The sequence below is a fragment of the Corvus hawaiiensis genome, chromosome 5 (assembly GCF_020740725.1).
Source record: "Corvus hawaiiensis isolate bCorHaw1 chromosome 5, bCorHaw1.pri.cur, whole genome shotgun sequence".
Lineage (NCBI taxonomy): Eukaryota > Metazoa > Chordata > Aves > Passeriformes > Corvidae > Corvus > Corvus hawaiiensis.
This window is the reverse complement of record NC_063217.1, coordinates 69057676-69075332: the sequence shown is the minus strand read 5'-3', so window position 1 is coordinate 69075332 and position 17657 is coordinate 69057676. Positions and strand designations below refer to the sequence as shown.

The window sequence follows — 17657 nt, the reverse complement described above, 5'->3', positions numbered from 1 at the left end:
ATGCAGTAGGGTCACCTCCCGTGCTGTGAAATACATCACTGGCAGCACATAGATGGCTCTCGTATACCTCCTTACACTACCCGTGCTCGGGGGTGAGTTTGCTCAGTTACGCGAGGAGAAAGACTTCTTAAGGGTTTTATTATTTCCAAGGGGAGAGAGGATGCCTGTAGATCGTCTCAGTAGGACACCTGCAGAGAAGACAAAAGACCGGAAAGCAGAATTTAGCCCTTCTGCACCTATCACTTTGTGAACGTGTTCCCAAGCAGCCCTGACCATCTCATGGGATAATACAGAAGAGCTGCTCTATGGATGTGTAGCAGGGCCCAGGGAATGTAAGCCTGGCTCCGCAACTCTCTGCGGCTGGTACAGGGAGTACTTCGTACTTGAGAAACGCTGTTACTCGACGTAACTCCGTGGTGCTGAAGCATCCCTGCCTAATACCAGCTTTAGGAGAAATTCACTACCATGTAACTCGCTTGGAAAACTCAGATGTTTTTCTGGGAAGACAGTGCAAGGGACTAAACCCAATGGGAAATGAACACTAAGGATACTTGGCATTTACATGAAGCCCCGAGTTTTCAACACCCTGTGTAATGGTTTAGGTGCTTAATCTTCTGCCCTCTGAGCCGGTTCGGTAATGACTACCTCTGTGAGGAAACAGGATAAAGTTCTTGCTAGTTAAAGACCTGCAATTAAAATACTTACCACTATTCTCCTTAACCCAGCAGGCTCTATTTAATACACGTATAAGTAAACACTATTAAGAAAGTCCTTTTATGTGAACAAGTCACAGCTCGATTGTGGTTAACAACAGTTTTTATTACAGAATTATAACATGTTTAAATTGTCTGGGCACAGCTATGGTGCAGATCAGAAAAAGATGGAGTTGCAGCTGTATCTCTGGATTTCCTTCCCTCCTAAGTTTGATACAGACTTTTCCCCATCATCTTTATGTGTTCTCTTAACTTCCTTTGTATTTCAAAGATGGGTTCAGAAAACAAAAACAAGTGGTAAGAGATGTGAAGTATTTTTACCCATCTTCCTAAAAAGACCTTGCCTCTAAATTCATCCAGAATGGCTAAATCATTCTACATGTTTCTTTGAAAACCTGTGGTTTCCCACTGCATGAATGCCGTGGTGTGCTCAATCCTGGCAGGAATACTTTAAGAAATTGATGTGGCAACTTCAACCGTTCATTTTAATCTTCGTTTCTTCTGTTCTGGATGCCTTCTTAAGAGATTATGTTGCTACCTGGGGTTGGCTGGGGCACCTTGGCTTAGGTTCTGTGAGCCATGGTGGCTATTTTTGATCCCCAGATAAGAGCTGGAAACCAAGAAGAGTTTCAGGAACCTGCCCTAAGGAAATAAAATAATTTAAAAGACCACATTTAGAAGAGTTGTACTTGAAGGAATTTAAACACCAGAAAACAGACAACTACTAAATAAATCTGGATTAGACTATTTCCAAACCTGTCAAATTTTATTATGGTGCTGTTAGCTTGACCTGCCAGAGAAATGCCAGAAAACGCAGTTTCTCCACTATGACTTTCCAGTGTTTCTTCCTTGCCTGACTGGTTTGCCAAGACAAAAAGTCTGTCCCTGTACAGTGTAAGAGTTACACAACTCATAAATGGTCTCGAAAAGTCTCTCAGCGTTACTGTGCTGCTTCTGCTGTTCTTTACCTGCCCTTCTCAGTGATTATTTAGGTGTGAACAAATCTTACTTGGATCTAATTGACAGCCAGCTGTCATAGATCCTGATCCATGATTGGGAAGCCCAGGTATAGCTAATGTATATAATTGCAGGTGTCAGGGGAGTAATTGCAGCAATATGATTGAAGGAGTGAAAGGAAAGTTGGGCACTGTGGGTTTTCTGTGGGGAGAAAACCCTCAGAGTTTTTCAAATTCTGAAATCCATGCACAGCTAGTTCACTCATATGGATTTGATCTGAGGAGCAAACAAAATAGTAATAATATTTATATATGACAGTTTCCCATGAAGTGCTTAGTAAGCCCTGAAAAAATGTATGAAAGAGGTTTCTAATTACAGATGTTATATCTTTGGTTGGTTTTGAGTAATTGTTTAATTTTACAGGGTTCTTTTTCCCTAAGAAAATTTGAAGAACACCTAGAAAGTGAATAACTCATCACTATATTCACACACAGTTCTTGTTCTGCTTCCTCATCTTCTGGATAACTTATCCATTAGGAGGTGAATGCCTCAACTCAGAGTTACACTGTTCACTTTTTCTTTTCAAACACTGCTTATTACAGCCTCTGGAAAGAGGACTGAACTGAGGGAAAAGCACAGGGAGAGCACAGATTTACGAACAGAAATTGAACTCTGACACCAGCCACTCTCATGGCTGAGGCCTATTTTCCATTGATTTTGAAGCTGAAGAAACATCTCTTATCACACAAGGACAGGCTACATTCGGGATAGATTAGGAGGTGGACTGTGTGTGAAGTAATGTAGGGATTTCTGAATACATTTGGAGTCTCAGAACAATCAATCAGCTCCATTGATTTGGGGTATTTTTAAACACATCTTAATGTATGGGATGCGCTGGCAATTTTGTTTTAAGCTGATACAGCTTGGAAACATTGATGAGGTCAGTGCAATGTTTGATGTCTTATTTCAAAATTGTACCTGCCCGAATTCCTTTACACATATTTATTTTATATTTATTTAAAGTTCTACATGTAGACCTATCTAAAATTGTTTAATATCATGTCTTATAATGAAGGACTGCTGAATTATTCAGGAATTTCATTAAAAAATTTGAAAATACAGTATGAACAGTCACGTAACAAAATTCATATTGGCCTACTGTGCTGGTTTGGGCTAGGATATTTCTCAGACTTATTGGTATGGAGCTCAATTTTTCATTGGTAAAAAAGCAACTGTTATTTCTTAGTCTTTATAAATGGTGTTTTTCATTTTAACTCTTGGGATAATCCTTGTAAAATGCTGTTGTGTTTACATGTACATACTGTTTTGTAGGATCAAAGCGAAGGAGCCAGTGTCTCAAGCCAACATAAATTTTTTTAGCCATATCTGTTACAGTGTTGGTTTTTCATGGAAAGATCGGCTTCTGTAAAGGGCAAAAGCCGTTTAAGCAGTTTACATAGACGTTTATGGCGCCTATTCCATCCCAAAGTGCACCTCTTTATCGAGGAGGGAGAATGGTAAATACACAACCAAGTGTTCATGTGTCGTAGCAGTGACCTGTGTATTTTAAATAGGCACCATTCATACCATTCGATGCCTTTTCTTCAGTGTGGTGTCGTAATGTAGAACTGCATCATTCACACGTAATGGGAAACAGATTGAGGTAGAGTTGTCATGATAATTAGACCTCTTCATTGGACAAAGCGTGTCAGGGTTCAAAGTCACCAAAAGTCAGTCTGTCCTTGTCAGTAATTTTTTTTCTTCTCCTTTTTGGAGGGGTGTGTGTGAAAACTGTGCGCACACATACAGCTCCAGTTCTTTGGCAAGCAGCCATAGGAAGGAGTAAATTGTTGAGGTCCTCTGTGGCAAAATTCATGTTCATTTCAGTATTTGCCCTTTGTATTTTTCTATTTTTGATAAGGAAAGGGGAGGAAGTTGAGGAATACAGTCAGATTTTGCTTATCAGGTAGGATCATTTACATCAGCAACTCATCAGTAGCCTTTGCTGCTTTCTAATAAATACTACCTACAGACCTATTGCACAGCCAGAATTTTGATTGATTTGATGAATAAGGTGAGTTTTGCTGGGTCATTTCTGTTACTAACACTCACATTCACTGATACATGGTCATGGTATTGTCACCAGAGTCTACAAAACCTTTCCATTGGCTGAAGACATTCCTCTACCAGAACAGAACACCTTTTCTTTTCGTAGACAGCACAGCCTTTGTGTTACAGTTTGTAAACTGGGGCCTTTATCAGAGAGAAGCCTGACAATATTTTTCTTTGGAATCTCAGATCAACAAATTCTCTTTCTCTAATTTTGCAGGTGCTCAGAGAATGGAAGGGCCTGTTAGGAGACTGAGCAAAGCCACTGGTACAGATAGCAAAAAACTGTATCTCATTCCCAGTGACATTGCTGTGGAGATGCCGAAGAGGAACACCAAATTCCAAACTTGCGGCAGGTACAACAGGAACAAAGGACGAGAAACTGACAACTTAATGGCATGAGGAAAAATGAGGAAAGAAAGCACTTGCTAGAAGGGCAACAAATAGTTTCCAGCATCTAAACTTTATGTGCAGATAAAAATTCTATAAAGACTAATTACAAGGTCCCTGAGCACTGACTTGTATAGTGGAGCACTTAAAAGTTATGACAGTGCATTTATAGAGTTTATTTTCACAGATTTCACTTTAGGTTTGGTCTGCCAAACTCTACTAGGTAGTTAAGACGAGGGTTTTGTTTAGCTGACAGAAGGTTTGATAGCCCTGCTCTTAAACATTTCCTTTTGTATGTTTTTAATGTTAATGAAGTTGTTTATTCAGACATTTTTTGTTCACTTAGTGATAAAGCATTCTGGCCATTATGCCAGAATTTTTGAAGAAGAGTAAAGCAAGCCAACCTGTAAGATCAGATATAACACCATCCCATGCTCACAGAAAAGCACAGGCCAAGATTTATGTTTAATTTGACATGTCATCTAAAAAAGCAATCAACCCTTACCTGGTGGAAACCTTACAATGATTGTGGTGCTTTACAGCCGAAATTTATGGCTACTTAAGCTAAAGTTTTTTAAAGAAGAAGCACCACAGGCCTCTATAAAACCTCATAACATACAGACATGGTGGTTCCAAACCATTTTTCTAGCACCAGACCACCCCATATATCAGCAATAAACTACTCCCTAAAATGGCCTCATCTGAATGCATGCAGTCGTTCTAATTTTAGTCTTCCTGATTTCTTTTCAAAAGCATGGATGCTTCCCAGAAGTGTGAGTCAGCTCAAACCAACTCCTAGCAAAAGTTTACAAGATCCAAACCTTGTCAGAGTCCTCACTTTCAGTTTCTCAAATGAAATGAAGTAGGCTACAGACAAGTGTAAACTGTTGGTAGCATAAAAGGAAGTGTTGTCCTGCCTGCCAAACCCATGTTCTGTTTCAGCAGTGGCTGAGAACAATAGCTGATATTTCTCTGCAGGTCCCACATTGTCTGGGACTTGCTTCTAAAATAATGTCAGGAGAACGTAGATGAGGTTTACCCGAGTATGTTAACAACTGCTAATCCACAACTGCAAGCAATGCCACTGGTTCTGAATAAGGTTCCAGTTTGTCCTTTCAGTGATTGACTCTGGAAAACAGTGTTTTTGACATAAGCGTGACCAAATTCCTCAAGACCTTCAGAAGTGGAGTTATATTTCTTCTGGTGTTAAAACTTTTGGGAGGAAAAGTTATTGGCCCGACTTTTTCTGGGGGGAAGTACTCCCTGTGGTAGTTTATGTAGGCAAGCCTTATTTGAGAAGAGACAGCCATATCCTTTTGGGAGTAATCTAGATCCTAGAGTGATGAGAGGAGTGTAATTATTGTGCATATAATAAATACATTAAGTATTTAAAGATTTGAAGGACAACTGGAAAGAAGAAGAATGTAATTTTTGTGTTTTGTTATGTTTTCTTGATTGTACACATTAGTCTGAGAACATCTGAGGCTAGATTCAGAGCTTCTAATTCACAAGTGGGCTACACTAGATACCTTGCAAATCATTGGTTATTAAAACCTCTTTTCAAGAAGTAAATAATACTAAGAAATTAAAATAGGAGCCCTTGACCTGTGTTTTGCACTCACCTAGCAGGCCTGTGTATGGCTAAATAAAACAGGAGACACTGCAAAAGCAGGCTTGGTGCGTGTATATCCATCTGTTACCTCTGTACCCCTATGTCTTCCTTTTGGTTTTGAGTCATGACCAGGACTAGGCTGAAACTGAGTGAGAAATCCATGTTCCAAAGAAGGAATGCAGTATTATAATTTAATGATCAGTTTGTTAAAATTGGAAACTGGATGGGCATTAGAAACAGCCTGGAGAGAGTCAGAAAGAGACGTTGTCTTTATCAGAGGTAAGTGTTTGGGAACTGTGCTGTTAAAATCTATGTTTGATGCAGTCTTGCAGAAGTAATCTCAGAGCCTAAACTTTTCCTCCAAAGGTAACAGCAACCATGTACTTACAGTAATTTGTGCTGAAAAGAGATTCAAGTATGCAGAGGTGCATAGCGGAGCTCAGACACAGCATAAAGCCTGTGCAGGTCTACGAACTGTTGGAAGTCAGAGTAACCTGTTTCCTCCATTCCAGTGCCATTAGTGCCTGCAAAGAGGTGAAAAGCAGCACAAAGGTACACGAGTTTGTCTCCAGTGGGGCAGATACACTGCCAGTCCAACATCTTTATTGCAGAGGGATGTCACAGTCTGCTTTGCCTTCTGTGTGTTAACTTCTGTAGAGACCATGAAGATACAAAATCATGTACACCAGTGTTATGGAAGAGGCATTGGTACTCTCTGGAGATCGTGTTTTTCCCTGCTTGAAGAACCATTATGCTACAGTAGATTCATGGCACACAAGTATTTGTCAGGGAGATTTCAAATAATGCTGTATTCTTTATTTGTGCCCATCATAAAGTAATTACAACTCAATTAATGTGTAGAAGAAAATGAAGCAATGTAAGGATGTGGTTCTGCAGTAAGTCATATAAAATTTATGAATATGGGGTTTCCTGGCAGCTGAAATTTGATCTGTATTGGTGTGAGCCCACGACTGCATTTTTACCAAATGAGCCAGAGCATATGTTACATTGTTTATTCAGGGTTTATGCCAGCTTTCTGTCAGTTGAGCTGGGTAAATTATGCCTGATCCAGCACAAAGTTAGAGTGGTACAAACAGACAGTATTGCATCTGATAGGACCTCTCCTGGGACAAAATTATTTCTTCAAGCTATTTACTATCACGCAGAATGATAGCCTACCACCCTAATATGCTATAAACCCTGCAAAGACCTTAGAAAAATCTGTTTCAAGTCAAAGCTTGTCTATATCTGATTAGCTGGAAATAGACTGACGATTTTTTCCTCAGAGGGAAAGAAGGGGAGAGTCACAAATTCACATTATATTTTACATCTTAGCCAGGTACAGAAATGTTCCAGAATATGATTTGTATAGAAATCTTGAGTGTACTCATGTGTAAATGTAAATAATGAGGTGGGAAAAAAATTAGTCATAATGATAGTTAGAAACATAATTCTTGAAATTATTTGCTTAGGTTTGGGCCCATATTGTGAAAGGAAACAATTTGATTTTGTGTTTCCCACCATATTTCATCTTTTAAATATGTAGCTTCTGTGTCATATTATGCATCCTTGACATTTCGTTCTGAAGCTGAATTGTCATGACAATAGTTGTGGGAAAGTGAAGATAGCAAACCAGAACATTAGAGTGTGAACCCAATGACTTTTGAGATCTAAGCTGGAGGGCCAAATCCATCAGTAAGTATATGCAAGTTTTACCAATTTTCATATAAAATAGACTGAGGTCATGTAAGACTTTTGTTGGGATTTTGTTAATTTTCATTCAAATTTCCTTAGAATGTATTAACTTATTTTTGTCAGTGCACCATTGTCAGTCTTTGGCCAGGGATTGTGACTGAATGCAATGCAACATTCAATGACAGCACTGCTTAGCATTGTTTAGGCCACCCTGGCTACCTGTTTCTGCCTCCACCTGTACTGCAGTCTTTACTGGGCTAGAACAGCAAGTTTTGGGTGTTTTCTAGACTAGCCTATGGAACAGATTTAACTGAAGAATAGCAGGGATTATGGCAGCTTGTGCTGCCCGCTGATTTTTTTTCTCTAATCTGCAAAGTGCATGAAAACAAATGGAGCTGGGAACTTAGAGCAGACCTGGCAAAAGGGATGGCAATGTGGAATAAACGGAAAGGAGTATTATCCCTGACAAACGTAAGGTAAGAACATACCTGTACCTCCATCCCAGGCATAAGTTAAAGTAGGAAAAGGTATCCTGGAGCAGATGCAGTCATATGGATACAAGAACACTTGGAAAGTACAGCATGTACTGGGGGCTGTAAGTCCCATTTGTTGTGGTATGACTACATCTATACCAATGGTGGTGGTATAACAGTGTGAATAAAAGTGTCCTCCTAATTGGGAGAGTGATGCTAATAAAAGTTTTCCAGGTACAAGACCCCTAAAAATTAGAATCAATAATCAATAAGCAACATACTCATCTAATGTAAACATTGCACACCCCAAATTAAACAAGAAATCCTGTTATGCAGGTCTGAGCTTGTAGAGCTGTTACTCTACTAAGCTAGCACTGTTGGAAGAATGAAGAAGTTACTTTTTTAGCAGTTGAAGAGCCATTTTATTTCCCTGCATGCATTTTGGTGAACTTTCCAAAATCAGTCTTGGCACAGCTGAAGCATCTTTAGCGTTCTTCCATTACTACTTCTTCTACCACTATTGCTTCTTAAAAGATTATGTTTGTTCTCCAAATGGGACCAGATTGTACTGAGAAATTGGTATTTTTAACACAGTTTTCTGTGGAGGAATAACCTGGGCTCCTGGCAGTGCACCACTATTCAACTCCTACAAAACACTCCCATCACTCACTCCAGACACAGGCTTGGACTCCAGACCATTCTGATGTAATCTGCACCAGCGGTGCTGTTTTAACTGCAATCACATTACATTATATGCAAGTACTAAAGCTGTACAAGAAAAGAAGTTCAAACACCCTTTGGGGTTGAATTTTGCAAAAAGCTCATCAGCAGAAAACACTTCCAAGTGAAAGTTGATGAAATACACTGTTAAGGTCTGATGATACATAGCAATTTGCTACATATGAGGATACTTAACCCAGAAAGTGATTTATATATTTGACTTCTACCTGCAAGAGAAACACCTGCTGTGCTGTTTGTGATTCCAGTGCACTTGGGATGGAATGGATCCAGCTGCTGTGCAGCAGATATTATAGAGGCACTCTCTTAGACAGGCTGTTGTGGATGCTCACAGTCTCAGGACTGACCACAAATCTTGAAGTAAAGGAGCTACCGAAGATTATTGAGTATGGCTGACCCAGATGCTCCAAGAGGATCCAATCTCCTTGAATGATAAGGCCTGTTAATTTGGGGTAAACCAGGTGGGAATCAGAGTCATGTGAAAAAAGAAACCCATGCATGTGATTTCTCCTGATGCATTTTCTTACGGAATAACAGCAAATTTGTGTAACACCACACTCTAGGAGTCAGAATTTTCCTCTGCCACTTCTGTGCCCTTCCCATGAATGCTATGCTGAACTCCTGCATCTTCTTGCTCTTTGCGTAGGAAAGGCAAAAATACAGGGAAGACTAGAATTCAAACTTTTGGAGGCCACTTGTGAATTGAGCTTGGTGACAGGCCCTGGTGCAACATTGCATTAGAGCAAAAGATGTGAAGATATCCAAAAGGAAAACTCACATGTGCTGGGCCTTTATCAGAATTCAAAATAAACAGGATATTTTGAAAAGACATTGACAATTTACTCCTCCATTTTGGTCATGGACAATATGGAAGAGAATAGTTAGTGGGATGTGACTACACACCTGTGGGAGAAATATACCAGGGGATTTTTGATATGCAGAGACTTGATTTCTCAGGAATGGATGTAGCCCTGTGTTCCTCTACCTTCCTATTTCCCTTCCTCCCATCGTCCCTATTGCTATCTGGTCTTCTCTCAAAGAAATACTCTGGCTGTACGCTGCACTGTAGAAGAATTTATTAAGAGCCATTTCTCTTACCATTGTAAGACATTGGTGTAAATATGATGCTGTGTGCACATAGTATTTATTTGCTTTAATTCCTGGTGCTCTTAACATGTCGTGTGTAGAGGTTTTGTATAGGTCTAATTAGCCTTTTTTAGATACAAATCTGTAAAAACCCCATAGCCCTCACATTGCACTAGTGGGGCAAAATGCACAGAAACATTTTACACAATTTATAATTATATACAATTATTATAATTGCTATACTGTTAACTCCCAGTGTGCTTAGAGCTCATTGCACAGCGATGATAATGACACACCTAACTTAGGATTTGCCCACAGATGATAGAAAAGGAATTCCCCCAAACAAAAAGTGCTTGGAAAGGCTCTAATGCAAGGCAAAACCACTTTCTGATTTCCTGGGTAGGTCTCTTAAGGTCTTCCAGCCTTACAGAAAATAAGAATAATATTGTTCTTGTAAATAAGAATTTATTTTACTTCTTTTTCGTGTTGGAAAGGTAAGTTAAGGCCTTTTACCTATCCTTATCCTTCTCAGTGTTTCCTGAATTGCACTTGAGGCCTTGCTTCCCCGATGTCAAGGCTTGCCATGAGCTCTGTACTAAGAGATACTAAGAAAGGGTGAGAGCATTTCCTGTGCTACAAACAAACTCCTATTTCCCTCACTGCTCTGATGCAACTACTAGCAGTGTCAGAGCTATGGATATTTCCTTCATTTCCAAAGCACTTGAAATAAGAGGTGGGAAAAGACATGTGATCTCCACTATCAGGAAGGAGGCTCAAAACCCAAGATCAAAACCTTTGTTACTGTTAAAACTGAAAATTGGACAGAACTCTTCACCTTCCAGGTATTGCTTCTAAACACTGAGCTTCTCCAGCCACCTGTGTTATCAAGTGCTTACCTGTCATAGTTTAGTGGGGAATTAAAGTTAAAAGTAAGGGGGTTTTTTGGTGACCTTATGAGCTTGAGGAAATGGATAAGTGATAAAAAGGATAGGCTGAGGCTTTGCTTTTTTTAGCTGCTCTTTCGGATTGTTCCTGAGCATTACCCAGTTCAAATCCTTGAAGCCTCATCAGTCATGCACATTGCACTCCTTGGTGACAGAATTGCAGAATAATTTAATTTGAAGGGATTTAATAATTTAATTTGAAGGAATCCTGGAGGTCACTTGGTCAGTCTCAGACCAGAGCAGGACCGTTTGAGATCAGATTGACTGGGGCCTTGTCCTGCTGAGTTCTGAAGAATGGAGAGTCAAGAGACACCTTTGGACAACCTGCTCCAGTGTTGGACTATCTTTATTTAGATTTTTTTTTTTTCCACAATAGCTGTTCTGTCTGTCCTACAATCCATCTCTCCTACTATCCAGTCTATGACCAAGACCATTTTTAGGAAGTAATTTTATCGCTTCAGAATCTGCTGCACTTGTCTGTTCTTCAGGTCCTGGACTCTGATGTTCAGGGAGCACAGCTGGCAGGAAATCTCAAGTCAGGACACCATAGAGTTATCTTGGGAATCCTTCTGGACCTTAAAGCCAGAGAGGATTTTGGACAGGGCTTTGGATGAGACCTTAGGATAACTCCCACTGAGCAGCTGAGCTGAGGAGCACCTTTTGCTAAAGGTAGTCAGGAGGGTCAAGGTTTGCACTTTGGTGGAACCCAAATTTGATATGTGTTACTTTTGTTTCCCTGCTGGTGGTTTCCAGTCAGGTGCTAAGAACACTGTCGTTTCTCCAATCCCTGCTCTGCTCCCAGAAAGGCAGGCAAATTCCCTGACAAACACTGCTAAAGGATTTCTGGTGCCTCAGCTTACTGCAGTACTTGAAGTTGTGGACCACAGCCCTGTAACTGGCCAGTGCACATGCAAGTAAGCAATGCCAGGCTGGACAACAGTAAATGTATTGTTCCATGCACACTTTTGCCAGCAGCCTCCTGTTTCCAGGCATTGCCAGGACCCACCTCAATTGCCAGCTACTTGTTCCTGAAACCCTTTCAGCTGTGCCAGCACAGCTGTATGTGTTTATGTTTGGGAACTGGATGATGAGACTGAATCAGGTTAAACTGAATAACAGTGCTTTTCCTTCAGAATTTTTCTCTAATACCTGTTATATCCCCTAGACCTGATTCACAGGGTGACCTTAACACACAGTTGTGTTGATAAAAGTCATATGGCTCTTGGGAGAACAGGACAGGCAGCAAGGAGGGAAAAATGGTTGGAAGTACCTTAAGTCAATACTGCTGCCAAAGGCAATGTGTCTCCAAACTTACAGCCTTGTGATGCTGCTGCTGACAACTGAGCTGAGCTATTGCTGTTGTGTCCATCCTACAGTGAGCCTCTGCAATGCTGCCACATCCATGTACTCATATCAATTTGCTCATCAACAGTGGTAAGCTAAAGATTAAATTTAAAGAATGTAGTGGAAAGGGATCCCTCAAATATTTGTGAAGTTTTTAAAAAGGAATTCCTTCCTCTTTACAAGCACATTACTGCTGAATTTGCAGAGCAATGCTTTTTGCAGTTGTGGAATAGAATCTGAATTAGCAGTGTATTTAAAACTGAAGTCCTCATTTAAATTTTTATGTTAATTTTAGTCTTCCACTGATGTCACACAAGTGTACAGCAGGAGTAATTTTACTGAAATCACAGACATTTCTGTGTCCCTTGTGAAGTAATTTCTACCTGTGTAAAATGCATGTGAAATGCTACTAAATCAAGTCAGCGTTTTTTTACTGTCTTGACACCCATATTGCAGTGATGTAAATTGTTGCAATATGAGGCATCAGTGAATAAAATTGCACTAGAATAAAAGTCTTGTGTCAGAATTTGATCCCATATAAGTGTTTTGTACTGTTGTTTTAATGGAACATTGCAAAATTGAAAAATCATTAGTAGTCCTGCCAATGCTTTAGCATTTAAAAGGTCCTATTTTCTATTTCCCCGTAGTCCCTTTATGCCACTCCATTAGTTTAAAAAGGCTATAAAGAGAGCACATTTAGCCACTTGGGAATATTTTCATTTCTGTGTTACTCTTGCCTTTGGCATAGTGGATATGTTAGGTTGTGGCTGAGGAGAAAGGGTCACGGCTGGCCCGCCCCCTTGTTCCAGCTATTCTTGGCTGCTGGAACAGCTCCTGGGGGCCCCAGGCTGCCAATTGTACTAAAATTGCTGGTAGCCTTAAGACTATTCAAGGAGTAATTAGCTACCAAATGTGGGTAATTGTGACAGAGTCTAGCTAATACTGCTTTTGTCTAACAGACTAATTAAAGGCTGCACATATGAAAAGAAGAGGAAAAAACACTCTTCTTTTAAGGAAAAGAATTATTAAGAAAGAAAATTTGATCTAGTATTAAAAACGAAAGAGTTCTCTTTCTTCTAGCAGGATCTTAGAAGTTTTTGATAATTAACCTTGGAAAACAAAGCACAACTTCATTCGTAGATGAAATGCTTCATTGTGGCACCCTTTCATACTCTTTTTTGATTTCATTTAAAAAATATATATTTTTTGTAAAAGCATTGTTCAGTGCAAGAATGTTTAAAAATTATTATTATTATTATTATTGCCTATAAAAAATCAGGAATTCTATTTGTGCTATCAGACATAGTTTGAATTTAAAGAAGCCCAGCTGGAGATATGTCATTGTGGGTACCTGTGATCTGTTCCTCCCTCTGTACAAAATAGGATGGGGAAGGGGAATAATCACCTGCTGGTCTGGCAAGACTACAGCCCTTCATGCATCAGTAGAGCTGCGTTTGCTGTAGTTTGTACCTGTGCTCCTCCCCTCTGCTGCTCCTGCAATCAGCTGTGAATAGTTCCATTCCAACCCATTTATGGAGTGTGTGTCTTCAGTGGCACTTCGATATTTGCTAATACAATCATAAAATCTCACATCTCAGCTAAATTTTCTACGCCTTTAGCTGTGCTGCAGGCAATAGCAGGTTTCTGAACTGCAGGAGTCCCATCTATAGCTGATTATATTTACTCTTTTTCTACTCTGAAGTAGATCACAGTTATAGAAGTGGACAACCAGAAGGAGCAGCAGATTGAAAAGCAAACAGCTCCCTTTCCTTCCTCCTGCCCAGCTAAAACAGATTATTTTAGAAAACAATTCCTCGTGTTCTGAGATGCTGCAGTGTCACTAATACACTCTCAGCCAGCACTTCCCAGCCACCAGCAGCCACCTGGCCACCTTGAACAGTCTATTTCTTTCTCTTTGATCTGTACAACGTGTCTCAGATACAGCAAACAACTTACAGTGTCCTGCCTTGTGAACTGACCCACATATGCAAACATTCTGCAAAGTTCAAATCAGACTGAATTCCAGACATTTTACAGGCAGGAATACAAGTGTTACCTCATTATGGCAGCTGCAATAAAACTGCTCTTTTATAGCCTGCTTCAAAGAGCAGCTGATACAGCCTTGTCTCCCTGTTTAAATACCTTCTTACTCCATGTTCTGAAAGTGAATTAGAAATAACATATTGCAACTGCTCTTCACGATCCAGAACAAAAGGCAACAAAGCTCTGTAACTGACTGCAGACTTCAATTAGAATGGGCAGTTTATGATTGTCTTGCTGGGGATCAGCAGAGTTTGTGGCTAATACTTGCTCTTTTCTCCTGTATCCTCTCTACTGATTTGCACTTGGGAGTTCATCTAAGTGAGATGTTCTGCCTTGGTGTGAGAGTTCCTGTGGATATAGGAGGACATGGTAGCTCTTTGAACTAAAAATTTGGATGACTGAATGGCAGCTCATGAAAAGGCTCTTTGGTAAAGAGCAGCAGTGATACTGGTTTAACAGGACAGTCCAATCTGAAAGAGTCTTGAGGTGTTGACTGCTTTTGAGGCTGAGGATAAAAGTTCTGTGCATGATGTCTGTGGAAAAATGTCAGAAGGCCCATGACACAGGGTTTCAAGCAGTCTCCTTGTTCACAATCTTTATAACAGCAATTCTCTTCTCCTTGGTATTAACAATTGGAAGCATCTTAAAAACAAAAGGCAACCATTGCAGCCCAAAGGAAGGGAAAAAGGTAGAAATTGCTCTGTAGCCTCATCACTCTTTTGTACAATTCAGGAAAGAAGAACCCAAAAAATAGGAACGGCGATGTCTGTACCTTTTCAAAAAGTCTGACAGTTGATTGTTGCAAAATGTGGAATATATAAAATTTTCTTAAGAAAGGGTGTTCTTATATGTTTGATCTTTGTATACTGTCAAGCCTAAATAGCAAAAAAGGAGATTAAAACTCTGAAACAGGTAGCAGCTAGCAAGATCTAAGTGATGTCCAGGTGTTACAAAGACAAATTACTTGTTGGTAGAATTGCCTTGTTAAGGTTTAGGGCTGGAGATGCTTCAATGATCTCATACCAAGCTTGGAAAGAAGGATGTACCACTGATAGAGAACACAAAGAATGCAGAATTTAGGGGCTACAAGGATGTTTGGCAGAACCCCCAAGATACGGAGGAAACTAATAACTCTAACTCAGCAATTGTGCTATAATCAGCTCCAACTGGATAAAAGGTAATTCTGGCAGGGGTAAATCTGTGGCCAACCCATGGACCACCAACCCAAGAAACCCACTGACCCAAAAGAAGAGAAAGAGTGAGCATGCAGACTGATTAGAAGTGAGAGAATAATTAACCCATGGAAGATAGAGTACTAATTAATAAGAGAACTATGTAACTTGTAGCCAATGAACACTAACCCCTTTGTTTGCTAAAATGTGTAAAATGTAAAAAGTTTTGGTAGTTGGTGTGCTTCATTTGTGGAGTATCACTGAGCACCCAGGCTTGTGCAACTCTGAAATAAATAATCAATGTCCCTTTCAAGTGTGCAATTTTTGGCTTGTTGCACACCGGGGTAACAAATCCAATTTCTGTAGACAATGATTTAAGCTACATTTTAGAAATACCCGTCATTGTTCATCATTATTCACATAACTTTGCAGAGATGGAAATTGGGGACTCTATATGACTGCTGCCTTGCAGTAGAGACTGCAGACTTGATAAAGTAAATTAATGTGGAGTAAATGAAATTAATAATATAATACTTGATAAAGCAAAATTAATAATAAACATGCAGGTTCCACCTGGATGCATGAAAAAAATCCAGACTCTTAAAATTTTAGAAGACAAATCTGTGGTTTGGATCGGGGTTTTTGTTTGGATTTTAATGGACAGTAATTAGTGGCTCACATATGAGAAAGCTGAATCTTTTTTTCCCCCTTGTTCATCTCTGGAGCTGTGTTTCCCATACCTACAGTTGGGCATCATGTCATGAGGATGAGTTCCTTCTTTGTTTCTTTTTACATTAAAGGATTAGTGTTCATACTTTCCATCTTACCCAATGAGCCTGGAATTCCCTTTTCTCTTCAAGTAGCACAACTTCAAGTATTACCAGTGCCTGACCATTCCCTTTACTCCGGCCCTCATCCAAGAGCAAAGTGTTAGCCTGATGATCAGAGCACAGAGAGGTGTGTGTTTGACGGCATTTGGCCAAGGAAGAAATTAGGCCAAATTTCCTGCCTCTGACCAAGGATTAATACCATTGTGTAAAGTGGAGCTTTATCACCACGAGCAGATCCTTACAAACAGAGATGGAGGACAGGACAGGACGGCTGCTTTCCGTGACTGTGCAAACAGACTGCCTTCAGCTGCCTGCAAGACCATAGGTACAGGCTCTAGGTATTTCGAGGGAGAAGTGTTTCTCTATTTTTAGATGAAATAGCATTGCCACTCCAGTTTATCTAAGTAGTCTGGCTACAGAATGCTGCTATATTTAGAAGTCACTTAATGCAAGAACAGCATCTTACAAAAAAAGGTCACAGTACATTCTCCGTTCTATTGGTACTGAGTTCTATTATTTATGCTAAACCACTCTTTTTAATTACCAAACAATTGAGTGTACGTTTTCTCTATGTAATTGTGGCCTCCATTTCCATCAATATTTGTCTCAAATGTACCTATAAACACCATTCCACTGATTTTCAGAGTCATCATTAGCTCTGAGCTCATCCAGCGGCTCTGAATGGCGGAAGAGGAAATGCATCCTGGTACATGAAATTAGAATACATATTGGTACATACCAATGCATATTGGTACATGAAATTAATACCCTGCATTGTCCTGCCCACTCCTTCTCAAGGAATCCATTCCCTTATTAGTGTTGGATTGGCTGGCTAATGAGGGTGGATTTATGGCACGCAATCTGCACATTAGCAAGCACTGCAAGACTTGCAATTTTAAGGGGAAATACACTGTGTAGCACACTTCCACATCTGATTTTCATAAGTTTAAATAAAGAAACAATTAATAAGAAGACATACCTCATTGTAAAGCAGTGAGGATCAAAGTCAGGCATGGATAGCGGGGACACAGGACAAGGAGTCACTGCAGAGCAGCAAAATAAGGGTTGGGTTACCCTGGGTCAGGACCTGCTTTGTTGTACCGATGAGCTCAATTGGTCAGCTCTGGATACATATTAGATAGTGGGGAGATAAATCCATTCTTACCAACTTCTGGCTTTGGAATTTGATTATGCATAAATAAAAGCAGCTGTTCTCCGGAATAGAATCAATTTTTTCTTCTGTTTTTCAGGAGTTGCAAATTACTATTTTTCCTTTCAGATTTCTTCTTTTTCCTTCACATTTGCATGGGAATTTGCTTTCAATGAGAAAAGGTTATGTGTGTGTGGGGTATCAGAAATTAAAGTCTGAACTGAGTAGAAATGTGTTACAGAACACACGGAAACATGTCCTGATAGTCATTATGCCTTTAAAAAGCTAATCTGAAATGTCAGGAGATAAGAAACACTTATCAGCATGAGTGTATGTAACCACTTTGGATGTGCAAAAAAAAATTTAGCATGAGGTTTAGACATTCCAAATGTCAGGGTTGA

General features: G+C 39.8%; 1 long non-coding RNA gene across 2 annotated transcripts; it reads right to left on the bottom strand.

Annotated features, from left to right (window-relative positions):
• Window positions 1–121: 121 nt before the first annotated feature.
• Window positions 122–17456, bottom strand: LOC125326793. Of its 2 annotated transcripts, XR_007204001.1 has the most exons (3): window positions 17086–17456; window positions 6170–6305; window positions 439–1355 (listed from the first exon to the last, which is right to left on the bottom strand). It is a non-coding gene; the product is annotated as an uncharacterized LOC125326793 (long non-coding RNA). The 2 variants fall into 2 exon arrangements; XR_007204002.1 differs by lacking the exons at window positions 439–1355; window positions 6170–6305 and adding an exon at window positions 122–188.
• Window positions 17457–17657: the final 201 nt, after the last annotated feature.